The sequence below is a fragment of the Capsicum annuum genome, chromosome 1 (assembly GCF_002878395.1).
Source record: "Capsicum annuum cultivar UCD-10X-F1 chromosome 1, UCD10Xv1.1, whole genome shotgun sequence".
NCBI classification, from domain to species: domain Eukaryota; kingdom Viridiplantae; phylum Streptophyta; class Magnoliopsida; order Solanales; family Solanaceae; genus Capsicum; species Capsicum annuum.
The window spans coordinates 200,614,288-200,630,268 of NC_061111.1; the positions used below are offsets into that span (position 1 = coordinate 200,614,288).

The window sequence follows — 15,981 nt, forward strand, 5'->3', positions numbered from 1 at the left end:
TTATTAGACTTGAGTAGAACTGTGATTTTTTTAACCGAAAACACTAGAAACCTCTCATAAAATACAACCGCAATATAAAATTTACACAAGACTAAAATTAGCAAAAATTTCATATTAAAAGTTGTACTAGACTCTTGAAAATAAATAAAAATAACAGGAACTATAAAATTACACCTCAAAATGTGAATTTGAATATTTTTTTAATATAATTCTAATCAAATTTAATCGACATAGCTTGTTAAATGTTTAACAAAAATTCAAAATATTCACTGGGATAAAAAATGCTCAAGTATGTTTAAGGTCCCTACCCCCCAAACGTAAGAGATCATTTTATGTTATTTTCTCAAAAAACATTTTGTCCAATAGGAAATCCTTGGCAACTTTTTCAATTTGTGATTGGTTATTGGTGAAGCCAATTCTATATTGTTTCTATTTGTGTGTGGTTATAAATTTGTTTACGTCTTGGATATTCTGTCCTGTTTTTCTGTTGATACTTGAATTCTATGACTTCATACCTACTTCTTAGAATTCGTGAAAAATAATTGATACGTAGTAGTAATAAATGTTTTTATTTAAATGGTACAACGAAAATAGAATGTGTCTTCTAAATATTCATGAAAAATAACTTATACTTAATAGTAACAAATATCTTTACTTAAATGAAACAACGAAAACAGGACGCATCTTCTAAGTATTCGCGAAAAATAAATTATGTGCAGTAATAAAAAATATCTTTACTTAAAACGGAATAACGACAACAGGACGCCCCATGCTGGAGCTGGGGTAGCAGACGCCTTGACTAAGTTTGGGGTGCAGTCATCAGACATGCATGCTGGAGACAATCTATTTTGTAGTTGCATCAGTGTGTGCCTATGCAACAATTTTAGGGGTGTGCAAAAATCGAACCGATCGATAAATCGAATTGATAAAAATGTTATTGGTTTATTGTTGTTGGGTTATTGGATTAACGATTTTTTAATAGTTTTATAAAAAAAATTATTGGGTTATTGGTTCGGTTCGATTTTTTCTTATTGGGTTATTGAGTAAACCGATAACCCAATAAGTATATATATATATATATATAAAATCTTAATTTCTCTATAATTTCTATAAATTAACAAACTTATTATTTCAATTATACAAACTCTTAAATTCTCCTAATAACAATTAGTTCAAACTTGAAGATTCTTGTAAATTAAAACACATCATGTAGGATTTTTGGTTACAACTATGATTCGTTTTTTTTTTCATGTTAGTTACCACTATTTTTATTTTATGAGTATTTTCTTATTGGTTAAATAAAAAATCGAATCGATAAGGACTAAAAATCGATAAACTGAAAACCAATGAAAAATATCTTATTTGTTTGGTTATTGATTTAGCATATTTAAAAATCGAAAACCATAAATCGAACCTATAATATATAAAACTGAACCGAACCAACCGATGTACACCCCTAAACAATTTGATCAGACATGGTACGTAGAAACTTATTTTTTTAAAAAAAATTAAGCTTTGTAATGAATTTGTTGATGGGAGACATCCCAACACTTTTGTTTTTAATCTTGACTAACTATTGGAAGGAGTAACTTGAGAACAATCTTATTTTAATGCATATCTGTTTAACAAAAAAAAAAAAGAGAAAACAAGACGCTTCATGAAATTTTAACAATCGAAATATGGCAAAGAGAAAATTTTCAATTTATGATTGGCCGTTGGTGAAGCCAATACTACGTAGGTTCTGCTTTTGTGTAGATTCTTTTAAATTCGTTTGTCTTAAAAATTTTTTTTTTTTTTTTTTTTTTTTGGGTGATGCTTGAATTCTATAGCTTCAGACATATTTTTAAATATTCGTAAAAAATAACTTATACATATATAATAATAAGAAGTATCTTTACTTAAATGGAACAAACAAAAACAGGACGCCTGTTGAAGAGGAGTAGCAGATGTCTTGACTAAGGCTCCATTAGTATTTTTTTAAGACGTTTGAATCTAAATGCACATCTGAATGCTTAAAATGTTGTCTCTAGATCTAAAAACTGAACGATTAAGACTATTTATTTTTCAACATTTGAATGTGTAAAAAAAAAATCATTTGTATTCATAATAAAATAAAAAATACAATTCAAATAAAAAATTAATTATATATTAAAAAAGTATGTAATTTAATACAACAAAATTATTAGTATTTGATTGAGAAAAACATTTATGTTTGTTAGTGATAGTGGAGATGGCTTATAATGGTGGTTGCGGTGACGATGATTGATGTTAGTGATTAATAATGTTGGTGGTGATAATGGTGATGATTGATATTGTAGTGATTGTTATGATGGTGGCGATTGATGGTGGTGGTGGTGGTTGTGATGTGACGTTACTTGCTGTTAGTAGTTTAAGGTGTTGATTGTGTTGGCTGAAATATGAATGCATGATGATTAACGATGTGTTGGTGCTAGTTGAAGATGTTATTTGTTGTGATGGTGGAGATGATTGTTAGTAGAGATAAATTGTAGCGGTGGTACTGATTAAAGTGGTGGTAAAGGTGGCGTTATTAATGACAATGGTGGTGGCGACCAAAGAATGTGTAGAGGTTGTGATGTATTAGTGGTAGTTAGTGTGGTGCTAGTTGTGATAGATGAGTTGGTTGGTAGTGGGGATTGGCCGATAGAGGTTGCTGATTGTGGTGTTGTTGACGATAGTGGTGGCGGTGAATATAGTTAGAATAAAAGCGGTAGTAAGTATGGTAGTAGTTGACACTTGTGTTTGGTAGCGATATTTTTTGTCATGGTGTTTGTGATGGTGGAGGTGGGTGGTGGTTTACAATGGTGACTACTGAATATGAATAGAGTGGTGAATATTATCCAACATCAAAATATCCCTTCAGACCTATTAAGGCTTGGTTCTAAATCTGAATGATTAAGATCTATTTAGACATATTAAGAGTTAAAACTTTAATAAAAAACAAATGCACTTAATGGTCTGAAGTCTGAACCATTCAGATTCAGACCTCCATTAAGTGCAAACAAATGAGGGCTAAGTCTGAGGCGCAGTCATCAGATATGTTGAAGATAATCTTTTTTGTAGTTCCATCAGTATATTCCTATGGAACAATCTGTCTGAACTTGTTTTGAAAGGAAAATTAAGCTTTGCAATCAATTTCTTATAACGGGAAACATCCCAACACTTTTGTTTTCAATCTTGACTAATTATAGCCATGAGTAACTTGTGAACAATCTTATTTAATACAGGTCTGTTTTAATAGACAAAAAAATAAGAAAGAAAATAAAACGCCCCATGAATTTTTTACAAATCGAACGGGGCAACATTTTAACATGAAAAGACTTAAATCAATCACGTCCTGCCCCAGTGTCATCCCTACGTATATTTAATTCGGGTATGTCTTAGAATATTCTGTCCCGATATTTGTGTTGAAACTGGAATTCTGTGGCTTCCATATATAGGGAGAAGGTCCATCACAGTAGTTAAAGGGCGGTGGTTTAGGATATCTGTAGTGGCTGGCTGCATCTCTGCCATGTGATTCATAGGTACATTTTATGTATATCCTACTATATACTATAACAATAATATTGGAACACTATATACCCACCAATGAAGTGCGTCGAAACATAGAGTTTGGTTTAAAGAATTGTTTGTATTTTTTTTTGGTTTTTCATTCGGTGTCCGATGTCCGCATTGAAGTCCCGACTAATCCGGATCGCGCGTTGCGGGGCCCATTAAGGTGGCAGCGCTCTCAACAAAGTTTTCTCCATACCCAGGGTCTGATTATGGGTGAAACAGCCTCATCCACTACACCACAACTCATGTTATTTTGTTAGTATTAGCTGTAGCACTAGCATGTGATATATACGCAGACATGATGTGTATAAACTATGGATTACAAGAATAATGTTGGAATATTATATATATCAACCAATGAAATTGCACCGAAATGTAGAATAAGGCTCATAGCCATAAAATTCTCGATAATTTTTTATTTTATTAGAAATTTATGGAGTTGAAATTAAAAAAAAAAATTATGTTTGATTATATTTTTTGCAAAGAAAATTATTTAAAATTTGAAATAACGTTGTGTATCTAGATACAACTTCAAAGGTGAATAGTAACTTAAAAGTAGGTTATATTTTATTTTTCAAATTTGACATACAACTTCATGTTGGATATAAATTTTCATGATCAAATATTAATTTTAAATAAAATAAATATTATAATAAAAAATAATTATATGGGCAAACGAGTGGATAGAGATTAATTAGTTTAAAGAATTGTTAGTATTAGCTGCAGCACTGGCACTGTGATACATGCACAGAGTTGTGTATAGACTATATATAGACTGCATGAATAATGTAGGAATACTATATATAATCAACCAATGAAGTAAGCCGAAATTTAGTAAGTGTATAGCCGTAGATTCTAAATATTTTTTACTATATTTAAAATTATTGAATAAGCAAGTATTGTTTCACTATATTTGTTTTGTGTAGAGTATTTGAAATAATGTTAGGTACTTAAATACAACTTTGGAAATGGAAAATAAGTCTAAAACAAGATTTGAAATACAATTTTAAATTTAATTTAAATTTTTCATGATCAAATGAAATAAAATTTTTAAAATTATTTTATAAATAAGGAAATACTAATTTTTATGGCCTAAAGGATGTTAGAAACCGGTTTAACGAATTGTTAGTATCTGGCATGTGATATTTGCCGCAGTGTTGTTGAAGTGTATAGACTATAGACTACAAGAATAATATGGGAATATTATATTGACTTTAGCATTTTCTTCAGATATTTTGCAGGATAGTTCTTGAAAATGGCAAACTACGTACACAGGCTACAGCCCATCACTAGTGTTGATTTGACCTAAAATTAAGAAGGGCAAAATTCAGAAATAGGGTATTTATCCCCTTAATTATGAGTTTCATAGCAACAGTTTCATAATTATATAATATAGTCAGTTGTGTTTTATATTTCTGTAAACTGTTGCTACAAAAATACAAATATATATGATTTTTACTGCCCTTATGATCGATATATATTTTAAATTTTTACAAATTATTGCTATAAAAATACAAATATATATAAATACATATACTACAAAATATAATTTAATAAAAGTGTTGCTATTTTTTATAATTTAATATTTAAGTATGTTACTGTATGTATTTTTTCCAATTAAGAATGACAGACTCTCGGAGGCCTCCTGTTGCATATGGTAGGTGGTACATGTTGGGAAAAAATAAAGGAAAACTAAAATAGTAAATATTAATTGGGCATAATACATAAACGTATCATTTAATTTGGCGTTAACTTACATCTATATTAATATCGGCTTTCAACTTTTTATGTGCTAGACATGCTCGTCCTACGTGGTATAATAATAGTATCCAAGTTAAATGACATATTTATATATTATGCCTATTATATTTGTTGATAAAATAATAGCAGTGAGAAAAATAAAATAGTACTTACTATAATACTTAGTATATAACATTCTGAGCAAATACACAAATTAATTTGGGCCGTACTGGCTAGTGTCCTAAAAAGTTACTTCCTCCGTTTAAAAAAGAATGACCTATTTTAACTTAGCACGGAGTTAAAGAAAATAAAGAAGAATTTTGAATCTTATGGTGTTAAATTAAAGATATGTCAAATGTACCAAAATATCTTTCAATTTTGTGGTCTTTAAACATGTCATGTGAAAAGTTAAAATTTAAAAATTATTAAAAAAGAAAATAAATCATTCTTTTTTAAATGGATTAAAAAGGAAAGTAGGTCATTCTTTAACGAGGAAGTATTTTAATACTAGTAGTATAATATGAGTGGTAGAGAGTCCCATTGCCAAATTTTGTAGTGTGTGTATTACGGCACTTGTGTAGATTCCTCAATTATTTGGCCAACTTGGATGTCACTTGTCATAAGAGGTCATCCATAAATACACTTGTATATTTCATAATCTCACTAATCTTTTCAAACTAAATAAAAAATAATGCAAGAGTAGAGATTATAGTTGCTCATCACTTTTTTCTTTGGGAAAAGGAGACAAATGGCCACTCGGCCGAATTAATTTCAAGAAAATGACAATGAAATTCAAATTTTATTTTTTAGTAATTTTAATTTATCGGTTTATTCTATATAATTTTTATACATATTTTATACAATTTCTATATATATCTTATACATATAAATGTTCTATATGAAAATTATATAGTTTCAATACATAATTTATACAATAATTGTATAATTTTTTTACACATTTTATACAATAATTATATAATTTTTATACACTTTTTATACATTTTTCTATTATATATTTTATAAATATACATATTTGATAGAACAATATAATTTCTATACATATATATTATATAGATACATATTCTTATATAATAATTATACCGCTTTTATACAATCATATTTAATTATTATTTTTAAACAATAAAAAAAGCAGAATATTTTTCAGTTTAAAAAGTTATAGCAAAAAAAATTGAAATTTTTTAAAGAGGGCCTAATAGTCCAAGTTGAAAACTGTATTAGTATTGTATATGGACTGTATTAATATGATATATAAACTGTGTCTGCACTACCTATGTCAAAATGACCATAGTTAGAAAATGACTATAATGTGAAAATAAAATAACCGACTGACTGTTTTTGGACAAAATATCAAACTTGGACTATTTATTTTTAAAATGAAGATGTGATGTCTTTTCCCCTTTTTCTTTTCTTGAAAATACGTTTTTCATTTTAAAATATTTCAAACCCTCTTAAGTCGTAAGGACATTTCAACATTATTATTAAGATGATGAATGGATTTCTAAATCAAGGTTTAATTTATGATTTTGAATTTTGTATTTTGAATTTTTTGACAAAAAAAATCATATAAATGAGAAGAAAACTAATAGCGTAAGCTTGGCGTGGCACTTAGGTAGATATTATGGAAATTTGGTGCGCTATATGTAATTATTCAGCCTAATGTATGCCAAAAAAGTATATACCAAATTTATTTTTCTTAGTGCGGCCTAGTCTAATGTGGAAAATAAATATGTCAAAATGTAGATGGAAAATGAAATCGAATCGATAACCACAGCACTTCACGTAACTCAGCTTACTGAGACAATGGCTATTTGTGTACTTAGACCCCTTTTCTCAAATTAAATTTTACATATATACCGACATGTTTATCATTAATTACTAAAAATCCCAACATCTTTCAAAACCTCCTAAAATTCCAACATTTGACCGCTGATGATACAAGTTAATCACATTAGATACATACATGTATCTAATGTGATTAACTTGTATCACAGTAGATACATACATTAGATACATGTAGGGTTAACTTGTATCTCAGAAATAGTAAAAATATGAAATGTTGGGATTTAAGTAATTTTTAAAAAGTGGGAGGATTCTTAGAAGTTTAGATAGTTATGTTGTGGTTTTAGGTAATTTTTCCTTTCTCAAAAATGGGAATCCTAAGGCCCAATAAGCAAAAGTGGTCCAAAGGAAGTTCATTGGGCCAGAAAAATCCACATTAAGCCCACTGATAAATGTAGCACCAATTTAATACCTAAGTCGAGGAAAAAGTGTGGATATTGTCATATGTACAAAGAAAAAATGTTAAAGTATACGTAGAATATACAAAAGATACATTATATATATGGATTTTATTTTGATAAAAAAATTAAAAATAAATTTAAAATATTTTTTCACTTTTATCAGATGAAAAGTGATGTAAAGGCAGAGTTATATGTTAGTCTCTTTTCTAATGAAGGTATATCAACTCAAAATTACAAAGTTGAGAGGTATATGAAGCCCTTTTCCCTTGGAAAAGAGATAAGAAAGGAAGGTCTCTAGTATCCCTAATTTTGTGGTATTTGTTGACATATTTTGTTTATAAAATTATTAATGATTTAAAAGTTTGATTTTACCTTTATTACAGGGTTTTATTTAACATCAATACACGTTTTACTACGTTTCCTCTTCTTTTCCGTAGTCTTTTATTCCTCTCTTCCATAAATAAGATCCAAATATCTCAAAAATTCTGATAGAATATCTTTTTTAAAAAAAAAAATCCCCTTTAACGAGGTTGCCATCATGAGAAAATTTGGTAATTTTTATTCAAATTTAAATTTTGTGGTGGACAATGTTTTTTTCCCTACAAAATATATAGTTTACAAGGTAAATATTCATCTATTTGCACCAAATATAATTGTATATATAATTTTAATGCATGTAAATAAACAAAAGGTATCATACATATTGGTTATAGATCAGCATTATACTTGTAAGGTACCACTAATATATGTTTTATCACATATATCACTGAGACACAAAATATACAAGTACCACCAACCAAAGTTGTGACAAGTTAAACTATTATGTTATAATATCAAGGTTTTTTTGAATGAAAATCTCTTGGGTCCCTTGCAAAAGGTAAGAAGAAAATAGCATCTTCAGTTTTTTTTTTTTGTGTGTGTGTGAAAATAGAGATTCTTATGTGTAAAATGAAATCTCTTGTAAAGCTGCCATAAATTTTATTTTTAAAAAATAAATTATAAATGATCTAAAAGACCAATTCTCTCCAAAAAGGAATTTCACGAGTATTTCGTGATAATATTTTGAAATTTCAACATGACTAACAATTTTTTAATTAGAATAGGAGAAAAGTTGCCTCGAGAGTTAAGTTGTGGAAATAGCCTCTATCAGAAATACCAAGTTAAAGTTGCACATAATAAATCTTTGTAGTCCAATCTTTCTCCAAACCTCGTATGCGCGAGAGCATTACAGCAGGGGACTGCCAAAAGGCAAAAAAGTGGCTAATTGTGAATTTAAATACATTCTTAGCTATGTGATCCGTGACACCATGAATTTACACTTTATAGTGTCTCCGCCAATGATTACAACAGTGAAAGGTGTAAACACATGAAAACACTTCAAAGTTCAAGGGATGTCTATTTTTTTATGAGTAAATAACATTATGTTGCAAAACAACAAGAGTTTTAACATCTGCATAGGATATTGAAACAACAAGAGTTTTAGTTAGCCTTAGGTGAAACTGGTTGAACTTCAGTGTCTGGTGGCTCTGCATAGGATATTGAGATCAACTCCGACCTATATTTATCATCTGTGTCGCCGCTAACAGATTTTACCACATTCTCATTGTTGGAGTTTTCAGGTGCAGATTCAATAAAAGGAAGATCCTTCTCTGGTTCACTGTATGATATCGCGATTAGTGACTCACGAGTCACTTCCTCAGAAATTCCCTTGCCAGATGCTTTCTTATCCATATAATGACTGTCTTTGTCCTGGAAAATTACAACACTGAAGGAAAATAAAGATAAGTAAGACTAAGACATGATAAACGAAGGAAAGCTACGTTGGTAAAATGCAATAAACATCTCGCTGGAAAAACAGGAAATTAATCAACCAAGTTTCACCCGTACGGTTGTGGCAGTCGGCTAAACACCCTTATAGAACTTCCTTCTTGTATCAACGAACCACATGGAAGACATGATTTGGCATATTAAAGGCTTTAAAAGCCCCCACTCATATTCTATTAGTACTATTTTGAGTATACTGTTAGTTGTTGCTGACGTCTCGTCAAGATATGTTTTTGGTGAAACATGACTGTGTCACTAGGCCCAAAATAAACAGTTGGTTCCAATGTGCAACCGAAAAAAAAAACGAAAAGAAAAAGGGGGGTATAATCTCACAACTTATACATGTTACAGACCACGAGAATTCTATAAAATGCAACATGATTAAGAAGATGAGCAAAAAAAAACATGACTTGTAAAAGAAGAAGTACAGCAGCAGACTAAAGTTTGTTAAACCATTAAGTTTTGTGGAGCCACATCATAAGATCATTGGCAACCACCTTCGCTGCCAATAAAGAAACCAAATTCCTTCGGCATTTGTATCCTTTCCCATGTTTACCAAATTGAACAAACAAGCTCTATCAATAGTCCACGTTCTTAACTAACTAGAGGAAAAGTCTACAGAAAGATAAAGTCATTAGGATCACATGTCTATGATGTCAGCAAGATGACTATATTGATCAATCAAATGTAAGTGATCAACATTCCTGTTTGCAACAACAACAAACCCAATGTATTCCCACATAGTGGGGTCTAGGGAGGATGAAATGTACGCAGTCCATACCACTACCTCAGGAGAAGTAGAGAGGCTGTCTCCGGTAGACCCCCGGCTCAAGACATCACAGCATTCCTGTTTGCATTCTCAAGAAACCCAACACACACAAGAGAAGACACAGAAATTCTAACCAATCAAGTAGGTAATAAATCGAGTATTCGTGAAACCTGATGCACGCTTGGCCAACTATGCAGAGTCCTATTGGTAGAAGGTAATAACAAATGTTCCAAATTGAAGAAACATATATAAACACCATCACATTCTGCTCAGCCTCCCAAAACTATCCTAAAGCTTTTACAGGCAGAAGGAGAAGAAACCTTCAGAGTTCCCATACATAAAATGGCTCGGAAACAGATGCAGAAAAGGATATCATTTCTTGATCCACTCAAAGAGCTACATTAAGTAATGCAAAATTCATGTCATGAATACTTTTGTTCAACAACCACATTGGAATTTCAAGTATAGCATAAGCCCCAACTTTTCAATCCCTAAAGAAAACATAAAAGATCTCTTTAACGTGGAAACATCAAAGCATTTAGGAATCAAAAGACAATTGCTGCCAAGTCAAACTCAAGATCCTGAAAAAACTTCGCGGAAGATACAAAGGACAGATCATTTCATGACATACCATCAGTGCACATCAGTCAAAACACATGGTTGGAGTCCTGTGCGTAAACCACTATGGGAAAATATAAGGCCACAAAACAACTAGACAAGCATAAGACAAACCAATTTCAGCTGGTAGAGCATAACCAGCATATAATATAGTAAGAACTGATGCTCCGGGGGGGGGGGGGACATTGGAAAGAACTCTTGGCGAAAGGGGAACACCTGTTATGGCACTACGAACTTATATTACCACCATTATGCTTCAGTTACATTATGTTCTTTTGTTTCAAATAACTTTTTCTATCTAAGGGGTGTCCATAGTTCCACAAGTGACTTAGTCAAGAATTGTCTGAATTAAATATGGGGATCATGACACTCACTGCCCCCTCCAGACTGGAAATCTGTCAACTGGCTACAAGACCATAATGTGCTAAAACTCCCACAATTTATCCACACCCACATCTTAGAAAACACCAATAATCATCAGAGTGGGTTCGAGTTCCACATTAGTTAGGGAAGGACTGGTGGTCTGCTTATATATACTTGTACAATTCTTGTCCATGCTCCAGTTGGGCCTGGGCATGAACAGGAAGTGGGTTAGAGTCCCACAGCTTGGGAAATGGACTTGGTGATCTACTCATATGGACTTACGCAATTCTTCCCTCAGTTAAACCTAAGAACCATATGTCTACAACAAAAACATACTCAGTGTAATCTCATACATGGGATCCTGTAAGAATCTGATATACACAGACTACACTCCCTACCTTTGCCCCTCACATATCAGACACAATCAAGTTATTTGATGAAACAACACAGAACCCAAAACTTGCAGTAACAGTACACAAAAGGAAAGTAGAAAAATAAAACGCCCTTTTAACTCCATAAACCCATGTGTTTGATTGACCAATCCCATCAAACAACAACAACAAAAATCAAGAAAACCATCAACACCCACGTCAGAAAGAACCTCAATGGTCACCACCCAACCATCAAAATCGTAACAAAATCCAAGTTCAAGCTCATTAGCTAAAGGGTTAAAATAACAAGAAACAGACAAAGATAAACCTCAAACAAAAAAAAAAGAAAGAAGCCCATAACGTAATATTAAAGGCATCATAATGACATAAATTTTAGAGAAAAAGGAAAGAAAGAGAAGAAGAGAGGGGGGCGTTACCGTTTCTTGATTCTTGAAAATAGCTCCAACTCATAACATTGTCAGCACAAAGTCATCATTTTATACAAATAGCAAGTGGCCAGGCCTTTACCAATAATAAACTTTTTATGTAAATTTTGTAAGACAACTTGGATACACGCAAGTTGCACGTTTTTCCAAATAAAAATATGGAAAATATATTCAGATTCCTACCATGAAGTTTTAATATTACTAAAGCTACCCCTTAAAAATACAAAATTACCAATTTTATACTTTCAGTTTTTGGAGCAGTTACACAACTGTTGGTTGTGGTTTCGAATAAATTGTTGGTAGTATTATTTGATGATAATTTTATTTTTGTTTGTGTCTGTTGTTTTGTTTCTATTTTTTGTTTCTTATTCTAATATTATAACTTTTCCTACGTTGTTCAATTTTGAGCCGAAATTTATCAAAAACAGTCTTTCTATTGTATTTAATGTAGTGCTAAGGACTGCGTTTCTACTCTCCCATACCTCACAGTGACGTGGAAATATATTGGGTACGTTGTTGGTTTGTTATGTACTTCTATGTTTGAATTTAAGTAGACATTTGACCATGCAATTTGACATTTAAATTTAAAGTTTTAATGTAAAATCAACGTTTGTTTATGATATTTGATGAAGAGAATTTATTTCAAAACTTCAAACTTGAGCCACAAATTTATAATGTACCAAAAAGATTCATAATTTGAATATTATAAAAAATGATTTATGGAGATTATTTATACACTGTGTGAGGATTATAATAAAAAATAGCTAGTTAGTCCAAATAATTTATCGAATATGCAGATCATTATAATTATCTATAATCTATAATCTATATCTATCTATCTGTAATCTATAGTAATATATTAAAAGTGTGAAAGATCTTAGAAATGCCGTTTGAACTTTTTGTCCTTCAATAAATATTTTTTTGCTTCAGAAAAAATCATTTTTTTACTATTTTTTCTAATATTTAAGAATGAAAATTAATTAAACATATTTATGGTAAAATCTTTCCTTATTAGAAATCATCAGAATTAATGGCAACTACTAGTTTTTTCATTAGTTTAAGAAGTCTAAATCAACTAAATTTGATTTTAATAAGATTTGAAAAATCTAGAAATAAATATAAAAGCGTTAGAGTAAGAAATTTAAGAAATACTAAATTTAAATTTTTAAACGCTTTAAGTACGTAATAAAAATGTAATCAATAATTTTGTAAAGATTTAATTTTAAAAACAAGAAAACGCACCACGAATATGGTTCAAATTGAACGTCTCTCTTAGCCTCTGGTAGCACGAAAAAAGGTACTACATGACAAACGTAAAAGTGATGATTCATCAACTAATTAGAACTTCTGATAGTAAAATATATATATGTGTTTACACTAAAATATGTGTTTACACTAAAATATACAATATTATATTAAAATGTGAAGAATCATTGAAAAATGTTTTAAGTTTTTACACTTCATTATAAATCTATCTATCATTTAATTTTGAATGATCAAATATTACATGTACGAGACACGTGCGGTTAAACTGGTACGTATTGAAAAGTTTTTATTAGCTATAATAATGTAAATGTTTCTTTATAAAAGAAATATAAAAATATACTACAATTTATTAATATAATGTTCCAAAATGTTTCAATACCTAATTTATGAAATATCATAGAAGGCATTATATACTTCTTTGGACTTATGTTATGACAGGGGTGTACATAGGTCGGGTTGGTTCGGTTTTTATTAAAAAAACAAACAAATCAATCATGTCGGTTTATTAAAACTATAAACCAAATCAAACCAACATAAAATTGGTTTTTTCGGTTTAGGTTTTAGTCGGTTTTTTCGAGTTTTTTTATTTTTTCCGAGTTTTTTCGGATTTTTTTAATAATATTCAATTTTTACAATTATACTGTGATCGAAGACTAGATCAAATATGTTTTCACTCATGTGTTAATGAAAAATCATAATTATAAAAAAAACGAGGAGCGGAAAACTCTCTTGAAACTAAAAAGTGAGATGAAGAGTGAAAAGTTTAGGTTTTAAGTTTATATTGGGTTTTGGATCATTTAATTAGCAATTAATGGACAAATATTACAACTTAAAGGCCCAAATTTAAATATATATCTACATCTACTTTCAAATTATTGAAAATTACTAAAACTAGTTGAAAAAGTATTTAAAAAGTGGATTATAATTAATATTTTATGTATAAAAAAGTTTGAATATTATATCTATACTATATTAAAAGTGTGAAGGGCCTTAAAAATGACGTTTGAACTTTTTTCCCTTCATTAAAAACCACTGCAATAGATAAAAACGTTTTTTTTACTATTTTCCTCAATTTATTATTTAATTATATTAAAGACTTCTAAAATATATGAAAAGAATTTAACAACTCCTAAAACATATAGAAAGAATCCTGATAAACTAAAAACTTCTAGTACTTGATATTTAATATTATAAAGAAGAATAAGTATAATATTAAGAATAAAATTGTAGGACAAGTCAAAGTTAAAAAGGGAAGAAATCGTTGTGCACGTAAAAAAAAAAGAGGCGGAAAAATTTATATTTAATTATATGATTTATAAAAGGAAAACTTTATAAATAGAATAAATTTAATTTATTGTTCCTAAGCATGAGTTTTAGGATTTAATAACATATATTTGTTGATTTTGATTATTTAATCTAGCTAATATTTAGTACTTCTAAAAATAGAATTTTACCTTATATAAAAAATATTCTTTATAATTCTATTTAAGTAATATTTTGGATCAAAATTTATACGAAATAAATTCTTATATTGTACTTTTACTTTTTATTTTAGTTTTGATTCACGTGTTTTCTTACTATCACTATCATCATCCCTTTTGCCTTTATTTATTTCTTTTAAATCATACCTTTAAAGATTATATATGAAGAATAATAATCAACAATTGACATTGATTCTCTTTTTTGATAATTTCTTGTGTTTCTCTTTTAGTTGAAAGTTTCTGATCGAAAAATTGGATAAGTATGTTGCCGCCGAATGAAGTAATCAAAAATCAAAGGTTTATCGCTCTTTTTTTCTTCTACTTTCTTTGCGTAATCGTGACATAATTTTGATTATCATGACATAAAAAGGGCTCCAATCCCTTTTTTCTTTTAAAAAAAACATATCAAGATCACGAATTAGGATAAGAGGTTAAATTCTTTTTTATTTATGAGTCATGTTTTTTGTAATATCGTAACTTTTATGTACAATTCAACCACTATAGAAATCCATATTATTGGTAAGTGAGACATATTAATTGTTATTTATGTTAAAGAAAAACGTAATACTAATTTATGAGAATAACATAAAAAAGGCGGCTATGGAATTTCAAAGAACAAAACAAAATCGAAGCAAAAAAATTGTTTGTAGTATAGTCATTTTCACCAATATCACATTATGCATAGTACCCTCCTCTATCGAAGGTTGGGTGTGATTGAGTTGGCTTTAGTTTATATGTGAATGTCTTGGTTGCTTGTAATCACATGTGGATAATTGATCTTCATAATCTAAATTTAAAGATTTGATGATATGGAGCTACATACAAATGTAGATGTAGGAATTCGACTAAATATAATTCAAATATCTATTTAAAAAATCTGACTATATAGATTTGAGATATGAACACGAAAATTCGACTGATATTTATGTAAGGAGGAGGATCCGAACGCTTATATATAAAAGGTCGTTATTCAACATTCTTCATCACAAATTTTTAAGGTATTATTCTCTCTATTATTTTTGCCTTCGACAATATTGCATTTTTTTCTCTAGAAATATTTCTTTTATCATCTTTTGTGCATGTAATTGATAAGGTTTTAATTTTATTGTAGTGTCCAATTTTATTTATTTATTTTTTTTCATAAGATTTGTAAGCAAGAAATGTTATTACAATTAGATATCTTTGTAAAAATTTATAATCCACTCTATTTGAGTAAATTACTATTTAACTTTTTATAATAAAGTTATATATAAATATCTATATAAGCTT

General features: G+C 29.5%; 1 long non-coding RNA gene across 1 annotated transcript; it reads right to left on the reverse strand.

Annotated features, from left to right (window-relative positions):
• Positions 1–8,877: 8,877 nt before the first annotated feature.
• LOC107844142 lies at positions 8,878–12,095 on the reverse strand. The gene is made up of 2 exons (XR_007047627.1): positions 11,957–12,095; positions 8,878–9,339 (listed from the first exon to the last, which is right to left on the reverse strand). It is a non-coding gene; the product is annotated as an uncharacterized LOC107844142 (long non-coding RNA).
• Between the last annotated feature and the right edge of the window lie 3,886 nt (positions 12,096–15,981).